At 42.5% G+C, this 18,715-nt stretch overlaps 1 protein-coding gene across 1 annotated transcript in view; it reads right to left on the bottom strand.

Annotated features, from left to right (window-relative positions):
• The window catches only part of LOC124606694, a 209,928-nt gene extending 194,538 nt beyond the window's left edge, over nt 1-15,390 (bottom strand). The window contains exon 1 of the mRNA XM_047138719.1: nt 15,276-15,390. The gene's annotated coding sequence lies outside the window, so the exon portion shown is untranslated. The remainder of the gene's footprint in view (nt 1-15,275) is intronic.
• Nucleotides 15,391-18,715: the final 3,325 nt, after the last annotated feature.

The following is an 18,715-nucleotide window of genomic DNA, read 5'->3' as shown; positions in this document are numbered from 1 at the left end:
ACATTGCAAATAATGACTTCCTTACACGTTTCAGTCCTTAAGCGATACTCTCTGCGCACCAGAGTTTGTGATCAACTTGTACCCTCGAGTATTTAAGGCAGTCGACGTCTTCCGCATCCGCGTTACTGTACTTTATGTTTCAGGTGGGATTGAAACCTCACACAGTTCCTGAACAACGTGTTTTCAATATGTGGTGCCAGTAAATTGCAAGAAATCGTTGATTAATGTCCAAGAAAGGTTCATTAAAAGACTTTCATTAACAGACTTTTCTAAACCTTGACCGCTATATATAGCAATATTTGTGTCAGCTGGAAACACACTACACTCCAACGCTTCATTTACTCTTACAGCCGCATGCATCTATTTTTCCTCCTCTAATATTTTAACTAAAAATTCTGCAAGAAAACCGAGGTTCGAATCATTTCGTAAAGAAGAGAGAGAGAGAGAGAGAGAGAGAGAGAGAGAGAGAGAGAGAGAGAGAGAACAGAAACGGTAGAATCGGCGAGGGGATGAGTAATAATTTGCACGCACTATACCTACAGGGTTTTGGAAATGTGACATGTTTTTCTACATCTGCATTCATACTCTGCAAAGCACTCTGATGCGCACGACAGACGGTATTTCTACCTTCAACAGAGATTACGGTTTCTGCCCATTCCATTAGCGTACGAAGCGCGGCAAGAAAAACTACTTTAAAAGTTAGTGTGTTAGTTATTTGCACGTTCCGTTGATCATAGTTACGACCTCTATGATATGAAAAGAGTTAGTTTTAAAATAATAATACATCTTCAGGCGTAAAATATGGCAAACGACTGACCATTTGCATTAATCCTTAAGTCATTTTTAATTTCTTTTTAACCGGGATACAGTTAGATTAGATTAAGATAGATTAGACTCAGTTTTCGTTCCATAGACCCAGAAATGAGATGATTCTCGTGGATATGGAACATGTCAGAAAGTATAACACAAAAAAAATAGAAGATTTGAATATAATACTGACTTCCCTGATAACTTGTCTGGAGATCGTCAAGATATGTTAATATATTAAAATAAACTGGAAAAACTAATATTTACAGAATTAATACACTGTCAGAATGATACATACTAATACACTTTTAATAAATTTATTATACACAAAATACGAGCTGTCAAAACTGAAATCTAACAGATATTTTTGCTTACGCTGGTTTAACAGTCCCTGTTAATATGTTCATCTAAAGAGTAGGAGTTGCCTATCAAAAAGTCTTTCAAACTCAGTTTAAACTGTTTTAACAGTTGCTGGTCATTAACGAAAACGTTTGTTCCTGAATATTGGACCCCTTTTTGGACCAAGGTAAGAGATTTTAGGTTTTCAAGTAGATTGTTCTTATTCCTGGCATTGAGACCATATACTGAGCTTGTGACTGGAAATAGAGGTATATAATTTGCAACAAATTTCATTAAGGAATAAATATATTGAGAAGCAATGGTTGGAATACGCAAATTCTTGAAAAAGTTTCTACGTGATGTTCTTGAATTTACACCACAAATGAGTCTTATTACACTCTTTAGCCCTCTAAAAACTTTGACGAGTTTGACGAGTTTCCAGCGAATATGATTCCAATAAGACACAATAGAATGAAAGTAAGCAAAGTATGCAAGTTTTTTTTAAATATATATTCACACCTCATACATCTGACATCATTCACATTGCAAATACAGACTTGTTTAGGCCCTTCAGCAATTCTGTAGTATGCCCTTCCCAACTAAACTTATTGTCAAGCAGTAATCCCGTCAATTTAACGTTGTCAACCTCTTTTATCTGCGTGTCTTCATATGTTATACACATGTTGGAAGGATTTCTTTTACAGGTTCTCAACTGCATACAGTGGCTATTTTTTGAAACCGTGATTAGTTAGTATGTATTATAAGTTAGTGATTAATTAATTCAATCTCTCTCTCTGTCTCTTACACACACACACACACACACACACACACACACACACACACACACGCACACGCGCGCGCGCGCAAAATCATATTACTACACATTCAGAAGGTCTTCTATGAAGTAGAAGGGTTTGTGAAGCAGATATGATTTCAGTTTATGTTTGAAGTTAATTTTATTATCCGCTAAATTCTTTACTTCACTCGGCAGGTTATCCAAGATTTGTACAGCTGAATACATCACTCCATTATGAGCAATACTACTGCCTAGTGGCAGATGTTATGTCATTTCTTCTGTACTCTGTTCATTACAACAATAAATCGGATGTAAACAAACTCAAATGCGATGAATGGTCAGAAGCCGTAGCACACGCACACTGGTGTTGTACACTCTTGGAAGTAGGTCCTGCTTATGTACAACATATATTATTACTAAGTTACGTTAAGTGGAACTTTAAGATATTGTAATGTATTAACAAACATCTACGTTTTTCTTAATCACGCTTTAGCTACGTAGTTTTTATTTCAAAAGTAGTGTACAGTCACACTCTCTGTACTTTTGCGCTCTGATTGTCGCGCTGTTAATACGCAGTATGAAAATGGCTTAAGCTACTTCCTGTTCCGAAGTGAAAAACACGTGTGGAACACGGTTGAAAAGTGCCTACAAATAGGTTGTACTTAATGTTTTCCATAAATTTACAGAAAAATCGGATTTGAAGTTTTCGTGGGACTGTATTTCATATAGTTGAGATACATGTCCATTGTTCATACCACAGATGTAGTCTCACAGGAACCAGAGTGGTAAGTCTCGTAGAAACATGAAAACAGTAATTTTCGCAGCATCGAGCATACCACACAAATGCTGCGTTTTTATATTTGCCACTGTACCATTGCAATATCAACCCAACAGAACCGATCTGGAGCCAATTAAGGGATTTGGCCCGAGAAATAAGGACTGTTAAGCTGCCCGACGTACTGGAACTAACGCACGCAGCCTTTTCACGCGTCACTGCCGAACGCTGGCGGCATATAGAACGGGACGTCATAAAAGAAGAGGAAAAAATGCGGCGCCTGGGTGACTTCGTGGATTCTGTTGTTGATCGACTCGTTATCAACGTAGCAGATGATAGTTCAAGAACTGAAATGTATTTCTCGGATTCGGATAAGGAAGGAGCTAAGGGATTACCAGACGACTGACTGCATGTATTACCTTCAGTGGCTTCCATATTCAACAGAACGGTGAAATCCCTGCAGTATGCTTTTGCATCACGCATAGCTCGCTCAGAAAAATTACCCTGTGGTGAAATCAAGAATTTCATCACTCTTGTTTGTAATTAGAATACTACGTTAGGTGAGAACGAGAACATTTTATGTTTTCCGTCTGGCAACCTACGATACGTAGCGTTCGTTAGTGCTGGAGTTTTGCCGAATATTATATCATTCCCTTTAAAAATTAAATGACATTCGAAGCTGTACTGTTTCTTTGATGGTCTCTTTTTTACGCCTGAACTACAACTGTTGGATCAGCTGGCTGTCCAGCGCAGTCCTAGTTTAATGCGCGGTTAAAGCTGCTGTCCCATATTATCACTCAGTCTATGTGCATGTAGCACAGTATAAAACATATCCTTATAATCGTACTTGACTGTACTGGACGCAGCTTGGTTTACGCTCCACGTGAAACGAAATCCAATGAGATTCAAGCAAACGCGGAAGAATACTTGGGGAGTGTCGTAGGACCGTTGCTATTAACAATATATATAAATGACCTTGTGGATAACATCGGAAGTTCACTGAAGCTTTTTGCGGATGATGCTGTAGGATATCGAGAGGTTGTAACAATGGAAAATTGTACTGAAATGCAGGAGGATCTGCAACGAATTGACGCATGGTGCAGGGAATGGCAATTGAATCTCAATATTGACAAGAGTAATGTGCTGCGAATACATAGAAAGAAAGATCCTTTATCATTTAGCTACAATATTGCGGGTCAGCAACTGGAAGCAGTTAATTCCATAAATTATCTGGGAGTAAACATTAGGAGTGATTTAAAATGGAATGACCATATAAAATTAATCATCGATAAAGCAGATGCCAGACTGAGATTCATTGGAAGAATCCTAAGGAAATGCAGTCCGAAAACAAAGGAAGTAGGTTACAGTACACTTGTTCGCCCACTGCTTGAATACTGCTCACCGGTGTGGGGTCCGTACCAGAGGGGGTTGATAGAAGAGATGGAGAAGATACAACGGAGAGCAGCGCGCTTCGTTACAGGATCATTTAGTAATCGCGAAAGCGTTACGGAGATGATAGATAAACTCCAGCGCAAGACACTGCAACAGAGACGCTCAGTAGCTAGGAATGGGCTTTTGTTGAAGTTTCGAGAACATAGCTTGACCGAGGAGTCAAGCAGTATATTGCTCCATACTATGTATACCTCGCGAAGAGACTATGAGGATAAAATCAGAGAGATCAGAGCCCACACAGAGGCATACCGACAATCTTCCTTTCCACGAACAATACGAGACTGGAACAGAAGGGAGAACCGACAGAGGTACTCAATGTACCCTCCGCCACACACTGTCAGGTGGCTTGCGGAGAATGGATGTAGATGTAGACGTAGATGTAGACGTAGAATGTTTACAACAGGTGTATTCTTATGATGAACAGAGTATAGTACTGTATTTACGAATGTTGTTGTTGAACGGTGATTGATTGTTAACGACAAACGTGATTAGGAAGTAAATGCACCGGTGAGGCTGATGTCAGTAAATCGAACTCTACAAGAGTTCCTATACTGAGATGACAAAAGTCATGAGATAGCTATATGCACATGTACAGATGGCGGCAGTGTCGCGTTCACAAGCTATAAACGGGCACTGCATTAACAGAGCTGTGAAAAGATTTCGGATGCGATTACGGCCGCTCGACGGGAATTAAGACTCTGAGCGCGGAGTGGTGGTTGGAGGTAAACGCATGGACAATTACATTTCGGAAATCGTTAGTGAATTCAATATTCCGCCATCCACAGTGTCAAGAGTGTACCAAGAATACCTAATTTCAGTCGTTACCGCTCGCCACGGACAACGCACTGATCGACGGCCTTCACTCAACGCCCGAGAGAAGCAGCGTTTGCGTAGAGTTGTCACAATGCGTTAAATACTTACGTTTCAATATCATGTGAATCAAATTAGGGTCTCGTGTTTGATGTATCAGTTGACAGTATTATCTACATCTAGGTCTGTATCTATACTCTGCAAACCACCGTGAGGTGCATGGCACAGGGTACGTCCCATAGTACCACTTATAAGGGTTTCTTCCTGCTCCATTCACATATAGAGCCCGGGATGAATGATTGATTGAATGTCTCTGTGCGTGCAGTAATTATTCTAATCTTAACCTCACGATCCCTAAGTGAGCAATATGTAGGTGGTTGTAGCATATCCCTAGAGTAATCATTTAAAGCCAGTTCTTGAAACTTTGCTAATAGACTTTTTCCGGATAGTTTACGTCTGTCTTCAAGAGTCTGCCAGTTCCGTTCCTTCAGTATCTCTGTGACACTCTCCCACGGATTAAACAAATCTGTGACCATTCGTGCTGCCATTCTCTGTATACGTTCAATATCCCCTGTTAGTCCTATCTGGTACGGGTCCCAGACACTTGAGCAATATTCTAGAACCGGTCGCACAAGTGATTTGTAAGCAACCTCTTTTGTAGACTGATTGCACTTCTCCTGGTTTCTACCAATAAACCGAAGTCTGCCAGCTGTCTTTACTCACGCTTGTATGAAATAACCGCAGAAATCAATGTAGAACGTACAATGAACGTATTCGTTGGTAACAGTACGACATCGCCTGCAGCGCCTCTCCTGATCTCGTAACCATGTCGGTTGGACCCTAGACGAGTGGAAAACTGTGGCCTGGTCAGATGAGTCCCGATTTCAGTTGGTAAGAGCTGATTGTAGGGTTTGAATGAGGTGGAGACCCCACGAAGTCACGGACTCTGGTTGTCAACAAGGCACTGTTGGTGTTTCCCGAACGGTGTGGGCTGTGTTTACATGGAGGGGACTGGGTCTCTGGTCCAGCTGAACCGATCATTGAGTGGAAATGGTTGGGTTCGGCTACTGGGAGACCATCTGCAGCCATTCATTGGTTTCGTGTCTCCAAACAAGGACGCAATTGTTGTGGATGATAATGGGCCATCTCAACGGGCCACAGTTGTTCGCGATTGGTTTGAAGAACATTCTGATCAATTCGAGCGAATGATTTGGCCACCCAGATCTCCCGATATGAATCCCGCCGAACATTTACGGCATGTAATCGGGAAGTCAGTTCGTGTACAAAATCCTGTACCGCCAACAGTTTCACAATTATAAACGACTACAGAAGAAGAGTGGCTCAACATTTCTGCAGGGGACTTCGAATGACCTGAGTCCATGTCACGTCTAGTCGATGCACTACGCCACGCAGATGGAGGTCCGATACGATGTTAAGGAGGTATCCCATGGCTTTGGTCAGCTCCGTGTAGAGTGTGCACTATCCTAAACTGGATGCTTCTGCGCAACAAACACTTATTTCGTCAGTGACGACTTATCTCTGCTTATGATGCTACAAGGCATTAGTGAATAGAAACAGGAAAGTAAGTCACCTTTTCTCAGTTTTCATCTCCAAAATCTGTTATTATCCGTAATGCAAAAGTTTCAGAGATAAGACGTTAAACATTATCTGTAAAATGTGATTTCAAGTTCAGGTTATTAGTAATATGAACATTTAAGGATTTAGAACTTTCTATTTCCTTAACAGATTGTCCCTCCTGCAGTAATTCTAATGATGTGGTCATGTCTCGTGCAATACTGAATTACGTGCATTATGTTTTATCTCAATTCAATGGCTGTCCATTTGCAGAGAACCAGTTATTAGTTTTCAAGAAAATTTTATTTACGTTTACAAATGTGGAATTTACTCAATTAGGCTTGATTATAATACTTGTATCGTCAGCAAAGAGAACTATTTGCATCATGGGTGTATGATGGAAGATAATCTATGTATAACAAGAACAGATCAAATATCGATCCCTATGGTACACCCGCTGTGATTGTTCCCATTCTGAAATCGCACGTTCGTTGAGACAGATTCGTATCTTCTTTTGAGAGGGGTGTGTCATGGTTGTTGTATACATAATTCTTAGCATTATCTTCGAGATGGAGGTAAATAGTAGCACTGGTCGGTAATTTTTTATATCTGTTTTAGTGCCTTCCTCGTGAAGGGGTCTTACAATTGCATATTTCAGTCTGTCTCGAAATATCTCCATTGATAGTGATTTGTTCTGCTTATGTGATTAAAAACATTGTATAAATGTGAAGAATATGTTGGTACTTTACCCAAGATATTACCATGTTCGGAATTGTTGGTTTTGGAGTTAACTACATTCTTATATCTTTGGCGGAGCATCGAGTAATTGTAATTTGTCTTATGTATGAAACATTGCTTCTTGCACACTAGAGAATTTTACTGGTTCAACCCTTCAGCTATCCGTGCCATTCTTCTGAGCTACTTCAAGGAACTAATTGTTAAATACATTGATACCTGGCTGTTATCATTTATTATTTAGCTGATTTCTTTAATAACAAAGTCCTCAACTTCTTAACAAAGAAACCGAAGCGTAAAGATAAATAAAGTCTCCTTCCTCCGGCGACAGTTCTATTTTGGAAAAAAGTGAAACAACGATTCTGGCGTACGTCTGCAGAGAAACAATCGAAAATAAATTTTGCTTGGACTAATATAACGGCTGCTGAAAATATTTTCATGTATTATTGATGTAATTGGTCTTCTAAGAAGTAGGTTCATTTTATAATCTGTTTGTACAACAAAAGTTGCCAGATTGTTTGAGTTATTTCGAAAAGTATTACCAGTGGGAGGAAAACTCATTACAATTACTTGCGAGAAAAAGCTGTTTCTAGTTTCCGTATCATGTTGTGAACTTGTGCGAACGTTTCGGGGCTTGAAAGCTAACGCAAAAATTTCGTTGGCATCCAAGATTATCTGCAGGCTCAGATATTTTCTCGAGGGAGAGACAGAATATTCTTCTAGCGGAGATGCTGGTTAGTGTATTCTTCCAACGCATACAGGCGCAATATTCGCAGCACATCGATGAAGTTTTTATTCACTCTCGTGATAAGAAATCTCACAGAAATTTTGTACGTGCACAGCCGAATGTTGACAAAGTGGGTGCGGTAACAATTTCAGATAACTATGGAAGATTTTAGAAATGCAAGCGGATCGTATATTTAGGAACGACTTAAACTAGCTATATGTACTCATATTTTTTAAATTTTATATTTCACTTCCATATAATGTGTGAAGGTAACGTCTGATTAAATGTTTCCACGTGTGCAATTCTTCAGTGGTCTTCAGTCCGAAAACTGGTTTCATGCAGCTCTCCACGCTACTCCATCCTGTGCAAGGCTCTTTATGTAACTGCTGCAGCCTTCATCCATTTGAATCAGATAAATGGATTTGGTCCCCTCCTACAATTTTTACTCCCACACAGCCTTCCATTACCGAACTGAACATTCCTTGATGCCCCAGTATGCGTCCTATCAACCAGTCACTTCCTTTAGTCACACATCTACATCTATCTACATCTACATCCATACTCCGCAAAGGCACCTGACGGTGTGTGGCGGAGGGTACCCTGAGTACCTCTATCGGTTCTCCCTTCTATTCCAGTCTCGTATTGTTCGTGGAAAGAAGGATTGTCGGTATGCTTCTGTGTGGACTCTAATCTCTCTGATTTTATCCTCATGGTCTCTTCGCGAGATATACGTAGGAGGGAGCAATATACTGCTTGACTCTTCGATGAAGGTATGTTCTCGAAACTTTAACAAAAGCCCGTACAGAGCTACTGAGCGTCTCTCCTGCAGAGTCTTCCACTGAAGTTTATCTATCATCTCCGTAACGCTTTCGCGATTACTAAATGATCCTGTAACGAAGCGCGCTGCTCTCCGTTGGATCTTCTCTATCTCTTCTATCAACCTTATCTGGTACGGATCCCACACTGCTGAGCATTATTCAAGCAGTGGGCGAACAAGAGTACTGTAACCCACTTCCTTTGTTTTCGGATTGCATTTCCTTAGGATTCTTCCAATGAATCTCAGTCTGGCATCTGCTTTACCGACGATCAACTTTATATGATCATTCCATTTTAAATCACTCCTAATGCGTACTCCCAGATAATTTATGGAATTAACTGCTTCCAGTTGCCGACCTGCTATACTGTAGCTAAGTGATAAGGGATCTATCTTTCTATGTATTCGCAGCACATTACACTTGTCTACATCGAGATTCAATTGCCATTCCCTGCACCAAGCGTTAATTCGCTGCAGATCCTCCTGCACTTCAGTACAATTTTCCATTGTTACAACCTCTCGATACACCACAGCATCATCTGCAAAAAGCCTCAGTGAACTTCCGATGTCATCGACAAGTTCATTTATGTATATTGTGAATAGCAACGGTCCTACGACACTCCCCTGCAGCACACCTGAAATCACTCTTACTTCGGAAGACTTCTCTCCATTGAGAATGACATGCTGCGTTCTGTTATCTAGGAACTCCTCAATCCAATCACACAATTGGTCTGATAGTCCATATGCTCTTACTTTGTTCATTAAACGTCTGTGGGGAACTGTATCGAACGCCTTGCGGAAGTCAAGAAACACGGCATCTACCTGGGAGGGTAGGCCCTCTGAGTCTCGTGGACGAATAGCGCGAGCTGGGTTTCACACGACCGTCTTTTTCGAAACCCTTGCTGATTCCTACAGAGTAGATTTCTAGTCTCCAGAAAAGTCATTATACTCGAACATAATACGTGTTCCAAAATTCTATAACTGATCGACGTTAGAGATATAGGTGTATGTCATAAATTTCTTTTTTCTCCAATTCGTTTCAGTACCTTCTCGTGTGTTATCCCATCAATCTATCTAACTTACAGCACTTCTCTATAGCACCACATTTAAAAAGCTTCTCTCTTCTTCTTGTCTGAACTGCCTATGATGCACTTTTCTCTTCCATACAAGGCTACAGCCCAAATAAATACACACATCAAACGAAGGTTTGCATCACCCCGGTTCCCAGAACACCTGAAGATAGACGTTGACTGTGAATATTGTATCACAGACACAGTCTCTTTGACTGTACAGAGATGTTACTAAACCCGCCCAAAGACGTAAACAACCATGCATGAGCAGCGCCTAGTAGACGGAGGGGGCCCGAGAGCTGATCAGTTCCAGTCATTTCACCAGGAAGGAGGTACACGGCTCGTGTTATCTGTAGTTCAACCATGCCTAGACGGTCAATACCGCGGTTCGATCGCGTTCGCATTGTTACTTTGTGCCAGGAAGGACTCTCAACAAGGGAAGTGTCCAGGCGTCTCAGAGTGAACCAAAACGATGTTTTTCGTACATGGAGGAGATAGAGAGACAAGAACTATCGATGATATGCCTCGCTCAGGCCTCCCAAGGGCAACTACTGCAGTGGATGACCTCTACCTACGGACTGTGGCTCAGAGGAACCCCGACAGCAACGCCACCATGTTGAATAATGCTTTTCGTGCAGCCACAGGACATCGTGTTACGACTCAAACTGAGCGCAGTAGACTGCATGATGCTCAACTTCACTCCCGTCGTCCATGGCGAGGTCCATCTTTGCAACCACGACACCATGCAGCGCTTTAGGGATGGGCCCAATAACATGTTGAATGGACATGTTGATTGGCATCACCTTCTCTTCACAAATGAGTGTCGCATTTTCCTTCAACCAGACAAACGTCGGAGACGTGTTTGGAGGCAACCCGGTCAGGCTGAACGCCTTAGACGCATTGTCCAGCGAGTGCAGCAAGGTGGAGGATCCCTGCTGTTTTGGGGTGGCATTTTGTGGGGCCGGCGTACCCCGCTGGTGGTCATGGAAGGCACCGTAACGGCTGTACGATACGTGAATGACATCCTCCGACCGATAGTGCAACCGCATCGGCAGCATATTGGCGAGGCATTCGTCTTCATGGACGACAATTACGCTCTCCCATGGTGCACATCTTGTGAATGACTTCGTTCAGGATAACGACAACTCTCGACTAGAGTGGACAGCGTGTTCTCCAGACGTTAACCCTATCGAGAATGCCTGGGATAGATTGAAAAGGGCTGTTTATGGACGACATGACTCACCAACTACTCTTAGGTATCTACGCCGAATCGCTGTTGAGGAGTGGGACAATCTGGACCAACAGTGCCTTGATGAACTTGTGGATAGAATACCACGACGAATACAGACATGCATCAGTGCAAGAGGTCTTGCTGCTGGGTATTGGAAGTACCGGTGTGTACAGCAATCTGGACCAACACCTCTGAAGGGCTCGCTGTATGGTGGTACAACACGCAGTGTGTGGTTTTCATGAGCAATAAAAGGGCGGAAATGATGTTTACGTTGATCCTTATTCCAATTTTCTGTACAGGCTCCGGAACTGTCGGAACCGAGGTGATGCAAAACTTTTTTTGATGTGTGTAACTTCAGGAAAGACTTCCTAGCACCTAAATTAACATTAGAGGTTAATAAACTCTGTTTTTCCGTATAGCTTAATTTTTGAACCATTATATCAGCAACGTAATCAACAATCCTCAAATCAGTAAATCTACACGTCACAGTTGACTTTTACTAGCTCCGTACATACACGAAGGAAGAAAAACATTGTTTACTAAGTCTTACCATTCACAACTTGGAATGAAACTTTCAGACACCTACAGGTTTGCATACATAGATACTGCACAGGACGCTCATCTCTTGTTTTACTTTGTGGAGAGTGCAAGGCAACCACTGTGCCAGATTTTTACTATCGCCAGAATTACCGGCACGCAGACTGTATCGGAATTGATTAGAAATGGTTACGGGTCACATTAAAAAGATAAATGGGTAGTATTATTCTAGACAGAACAAAATTTCAACGTACAATATGGCAATAGGGTACAATATAACGTGACACACCGACTAAGCCGGCCGGAGTGGCCGAGCGGTTCTAGTCGCTACAGTCTGGAACCGCGCGACTCCTACGGTCGCAGGTTCGAATGCTGTCTCGGGCATGGATGGGTGTGATGTTGTTAGGTTAGTTAGGTTTAAGTAGTTCTAAGTTCTAGGGGACTGATGACCTCAGAAGCTACGTCCCATAGTGCTCAGAGCCCTTTTTGAACACCGACTAAGATAGGTTAACCTATGTTGGCTTGTGTAATACTGATGTAGCTGAGTGGCATAACGATAAAAGTATGCATGAAAGGTTTACAGAAATGTCTTGAAACATGGTAAACAAATATTGTGTAACGACACTTTATGCTCAAATTCAAAATTGGTGAAAGATACACAAAACACAAGTGAGCTGGAGTCTCAGTAATTTTAACTCTAACGAATGGTTGTCGGACTTAGGAAGTATTCTGGCTGTCCGACCGTCCTGCGTCGTTTAGTGTGAGAGGCATATCAACAGATGATTTTTAGGCGAGCGTTGGTGACACTGTAAAGTAAACAATGTCTGTCGACAATATTGCGGTGTAGTGCGTGCATAGTAGACCATAGTGCAACAGAACATGTAAATGAAAGACATATTCTAATTTGTAATACATAAAATTTGGATTAATAAAAATAGAATCACGTCGAATGTATTCTTAAAACATTCGAAACGGCACAAAATTTTATGTCACCGATTTATTATTTCCAGTGCTTTAAGATGCTGCACAGCCAACTGCACATACGGGGGAGGGGGTGACAAAAATATGGAAACACCAAAACACAACACATTACCACGCCTAATACGGTGTAGAAAACCTGTTGGCATTCAAAACTACTTCCAGTCGGTGCGGAGTGGGTAAATACAAGTTTTCAAAGGAATCTTGTACCTTTCTTCTAGCAAAATAGTGACGAGTTCAGGTAATGATGATGGAGGTGGACAGCCATCACACACCCTTCTCTCCAAAGTAGACCTTAACGCTCACTAATATTGAGATTTGGTGACTGTGGTGGTCAGGAAAGATTCAACAATGCATCTTCGTGCTCACTAAACCAGTCCTGGACGATACGAGCGGCATGAACAGGGAGCCGTGTCGTCTCGGAATACATCTCACCATCCTGCGTCAAACACTGAACCTTGAGACGGACCAGATCAGCCAAAATGGTCACATTTATCCTTGGCAGTAATGCGACCTTGCACAGTAACCGTAGGGCCCATGAAATACCACGACATGGCTGCCCAAATCACCGAACCCCCGCCATGTTTCACTCTTGGGACGTGCACTCGGTTGGAAACTGTAAACAGTGTGAAAGTAGACTCTTCCGACCAATGACATTCTTCCATTGCTACATAGCCCAGATTTTAGGGCTTCTACACCACGTTTTCCTGTTACGGACATCTGCATCTCTGGAATTTTAGTTCACCCTGCAATTCCCTGCTTACGGAGTTCCCTTCGTGTTGTTTTGGTGCTGACACTGTTCGCGAGTGCAACATTCAGTTCTGCAGTGACTTCTGAGCTGTCGTTCTCATATCTTCGTTCACAGTCTTCTTCAATGATTGAGTGCCACGGTCACTAAACACATATTGCGTCCGCGTTGTGGCATAGCAGATGATGTATATCCGCCTTCCTTTTATGCTGCATGAATCTTCGAAACGGTGGTTCAAGAAACACCAACACTTCGTTCCCTCGGTTAGAAGCACCCACCATACGAACACCAACAATTTGCCGAGGTTCGAATTCACTTAGCTCCTACATAACGCACTCTCAACTACACAGAACACTGTTCTGATCTCGACGGCGCTTGCAACGTATTGCGGACTTTGCACAGGTGCTGTTCGTGGTCAAATACAACAGCGCAACCAGGAGTCTTGGCTAGCACCTGTGTTTATGTTCAAGCATGGACTTCTCGAGGTGTTTCCACATTTTTGTGCAACCCCTGTAATCCTAAACAGTGTCATTATTTTCATCTCAAAACTACGACTTGATTTTTGGTTTCTTAGTTACTGGTGTTCAAATGGCTCTGAGTACTATGGGACTTAACATCTGAGGTCATCAGACCCCTAGACTTAGAACTACTTAAACCTAACTAACCTACGGACATCACACACATCTATGCCCGAGGCAGGATTCGAACCTGTGACCGTAGCAGCAGCGCGGTTCCGGACTGGAGCGCCTAGAACCGCTCGGCCGCCGTCGCCGTCAGTCACTGATGTCCTCAACACCTCTCTCACGTAACAAATAGCTATTGTTTCACAACTGTATTACAAGGTCTGATACGTTCGTTATCTTGGTTGTACCCATTCATAACACTAAAACTTTGCCTTTCTCCTTCTCCATTTCAGCCACACGGCTTTGGGAAAAATTACCCTAACAGCTGTGTCTTATCCAAAACCACTCTGCATTCAGCAGCAAATGGTAGCTTTATCTGTTATCGTTGGCACGGATTCCTCTCGGCATGCTCCAGCTGTTTTCTTTCTGTCTCACTGTAAACTGTCGAAGCTTTTCGCATCCCTTTCTATTTCTGTAGTTTTCCCTCTATTTCATGTACTAATCTTCTGTTCAGACGACTTCTTGTCCACACTGATTCCTTTCGTACTGCTACCACCATTTTATGTTAGATGACATTACTCACAAGAAAGTAATTAGGAAATTGTTGAAGACAGTGTTAATGAGACTGGCATTTCTTAACTTTCATGTATTCGTCACTATACATATCATCATCATTATTATTGTTATCATCATCATTAGGCTATATGTTGCTCATGTACTTTACAAATATTATTGATGACTCACTAGGGATGTTTAATTAGATGTAAGAGTTGGCCCGAAACCCCTAATCTTGCTAGGTGAAATAAAGGCACATGTAAATAAGTAGATAAGGATTAATTTCTCCAAAAAAAGTGTGACACCCGTAACAGATGCTGCTACATGCATAAACAGCATCTGCGTGTATGGCGTAAATACATAACACTGGGTTTAATTGCACAACAGACAATTACAGTGACGAGCTATTTACTTTGTCTCCCCTATATCGCTAGATCACACTCAACACAGTGCTTTCGCATAAAATGAGCGACCTTGTAGTTTCCTACACGTTAGTTTTCACTCAAAACACACACAGTGCATCAAAGCTTCAAGGTTATTTCTACTAGGAGTACGAATACTACTGAAGCGTGGTGTAGTATTGAGTGAGAGCCAGCAACTGCGTTGAAGAGGTTTGCTGTTGAAACTGCACTGTTGCCTGTGTTGTGAGGAGCTTCCTCAAGTCGGTTTAGACCCGCCTCCGGGGTTCGCACTGGTCCCTTACCTTTGCTCCGACTCCCACGCGCCCTCCTGAAAGCGCGTCTGGCTAGTCCGAGCACAAACACATTCACACACACACTGAGTACTGGGTGCGCGACACGGCCGGGACTACGTTATCGCCGAACACTGCGTTACGGGCCCAGGTGACTTGTTATCACAGGCTCAGCGCTGCCTGCTAATACCTACTGCCGCGACACCTGTTGTGCCGAAAGCCGCACCACGGCCGGCCGTGAGTCAGGCGCCGGTACTGGTGGCTGCGTGCGAGGATCGCGTGCAGCGTCCTCTGTTACAGTGCAGTGCATTCAAGGTGATAAACTGCGTAAGCTGCGCTCCACAAGGGAATCCTACGAGGAGATGTTACAGTCACTTTCTTTTTCCTTCCATCGAGCCCACTTCGTTCCAATCCCTCTCCAGAGAAGCGTTTTGTTACACTGGTGTCCAAAACTGAAGACAAAAGTAGCTACATCGACATCTACATTTGTACTCCGCAAGCCACCCACGGTGTGTGGCGGAGGGCGCTTCACGTGCCACTGTCATTACCTCCCTTTCCTGATCCACTCCCGTATGATTCGCGGGAAGAACGACTGCCGGAAAGCCTCCGTGCGCGCTCAAATCTCTCTAATTTTACATTCGTGATCTCCTGGGGAGGTATAAGAAGAGGGAAGCAATATATTCGAAACCTCATCCAGAAACGCACCCTCTCGAAACCTGGACAGCAAGCTACACCGCGATGCAGAGCGCCTCTCTTGCAGAGTCTGCCACTTGAGTTTGCTAAACATCTCCGTAACGCTATCACGCTTACCAAATAACCCTGTGACGAAACGTGCCGATCTTCTTTGGTCTTCTCTATCTCCTCTGTCAACCAGACCTGGCACGGATCCCACACTGATGAGCAATACGCAAGTATAGATCGAACGAGTAAGCCACCTCCTTTGTTGATGGACGACATTTTCTAAGGACTCTCCCAATGAATCTCAACCTAACACCCGTCTTACCAACATTTAATTTTATATGATCATTCCACTTCAAATCGTTCCGTTCGCATACTCCCAGATATTTTACAGAAGTAACTGCTACCAGTGTTTGTTCCGCTATCATATAATCATACAATAAAGGATCCTTCTTTCTATGTATTCGCAATAAATTACATTTGTCTATGTTAAGGGTCAGTTGCCACTCCCTGCACCAAGTGCCTATCCGCTGCAGATCTTCCTGCATTTCGCTACAATTTTCTAATGCTGCAACTTCTCTGTATACTACAGAATCATCCGCGAAACGCCGCATGGAACTTCCGACACTATCTACTAGGTCATTTATATATATTGTGAAAAGCAGTGGTCCCTTAACACTCGCCTGTGGCACGCCAGAGGTTACTTTAACGTCTGTAGACGTCTCTCCATTGAGAACAACATGCTGTGTTCTGTATGCTGAAAGCTCTTCAATCCAGCCACACAGCTGGTCTGATATTCCGTAGGCTCTTACTTTGTTTATCAGGCGACATCTACCTGGGAGCCTGTATCTAATATCTTCTGGGTCTCATGAACAAATAAAGCGAGTTGGGTCTCACACGATCGCTGTTTCCGGAATCCATGTTGATTCCTACAGAGTAGATTCTGGGTTTCAAGAAATGACATGATACGCGAGCAAGAAACATGTTCTAGAATTCTACAACAGATCGATGTCAGAGATATGAGCCTATAGTTTTGCTCATCTGCTCGACGACCCCTCTTGAAAACTTGAACCACCTGTGCTCTTTTCCGATCATTTGGAACGTTCCGTTCCTCTAGAAACTTGCGGTACACGGCTGTTAGAAGGGGGGCAAGTTCTTTCGCGTACTCTGTGTAGAATCGAATTGGTATCCCGTCAGGTCCAGTGGACTTTGCTCTGTTGAGTGATTTCAGTTGCTTTTCTATTCCTTGGACAATGTCAGCCATTTTTTCGTTCGTGCGAGGATTTAGAGAAGGAACAACAGTGCGGTCTTCCTCTGTGAAACAGCTTTGGAAAAAGGTGTTTAGTATTTCAGCTTTACGCGTATCATCCTCTGCTTCAATGCAATGCAATGCAATGGATATGCTGTTTCGATCCACTTACTGATTTAACGTAAGACCAGAACTTCCTAGGATTTTCTGTCAAGTCGGTACATAGAATTTTATTTTCGAATTCACTGAACGCTTCACGCATAGCCCACCTTACGCTAACTTTGACATCCTTTAGCTTCTGTTGGTCTCAGAGGTTTTGGCTGCGTTTAAATTTGCAGTGAAGCTCTTTGCTTTCCCATGCTAAGTAACACAGCGCGATGAAACTTGACCTGTACACAGAAGGAACTGCTACAATATGGTACAGAAGATAACTGAAAGAAATACGCAATGAGCCTAACAGAAATGACACATTCAGAGACAACAGTGACAGAGATCACCGTGATTCATGATGGTCCCCTAGACAGTACCAAAGGTACGACATGATTCTTACCAGGTACGTCTGTTGTCTGAAACTGATAAATAATATTTTATTCGCAATAATCTGCATTTGTTGCTTTTACATTTCTTCTGCTTCTGCGTCACCCTATAAAAAATGGTTCTTCTTTGGAAGCGAATCAGTCAGCCATTTTCGTACATTTCCATACTAATTGAAGCGCTTCTGATGTTATGTGAGCCTCACTGTCCCCCTTTTTTTAAACTAATTTGTGCCTGATTTTATTCTGAGAAGCTCAGTAATTTATGTAAATACCGTAAATGTAAATTTGATTCAAAAAGTACTTGAAGTGAAGTGAAGCGCAGCTGGACAGAAACAAAAACTCTTTAGCGCACAATCCCCGCAACGACAATAGTTGTGAATCTTTGAGTACGGACTCTAGAAAAAAAACCAATTGATTTACTAAAAAAAAAAAGAGGACTGTTAATCTGTATCGTGTGGAAAGAGGACGTGTTGCTAGAGCGTCGCTCAGAACGTATTGTTACATTTAATGAAAATTGCTGTTTCAGTGATAAAACCGAGTAAAGTATGTGTAATAGTTGCCAAGCATTTATGTATACAAATTTTCTGGAAGCGAAGAATAGAAATATCTTGCTTTTGGAAAAGGAGATTGCTTAGCAGACAAACTTCCTTCAAATTACACGTCCTGCTGCATCAAAATTGGTCAGTGGAAAAATGATTCAAATGGCTCTGAGCACTCTGGGACTTAACTTCTCAGGTCATCAGTCCCCTAGAACTTAGAACTACTTAAACCTAACTAACGTAAGGACATCACACAGATCCATGCCCGAGGCAGGATTCGAACCTGCGACAGTAGCGGTCGCGCAGTTCCAGGCTGTGGCGCCTAGAACCGCTCGGCCACTCCGGCCGGATGGTCAGTGGAGTTCAGCACCATACTATTATACAGGAACATAATCCAATTGCTGGAATTAAGAAATTATGAGAGATTGGTATGTATTGAATGAAAACTAT

This window comes from Schistocerca americana, chromosome 3, assembly GCF_021461395.2.
Source record: "Schistocerca americana isolate TAMUIC-IGC-003095 chromosome 3, iqSchAmer2.1, whole genome shotgun sequence".
In the NCBI taxonomy this organism is placed as follows: Eukaryota; Metazoa; Arthropoda; class Insecta; order Orthoptera; family Acrididae; genus Schistocerca; species Schistocerca americana.
This window is presented reverse-complemented; position numbering and strand designations above follow the sequence as displayed.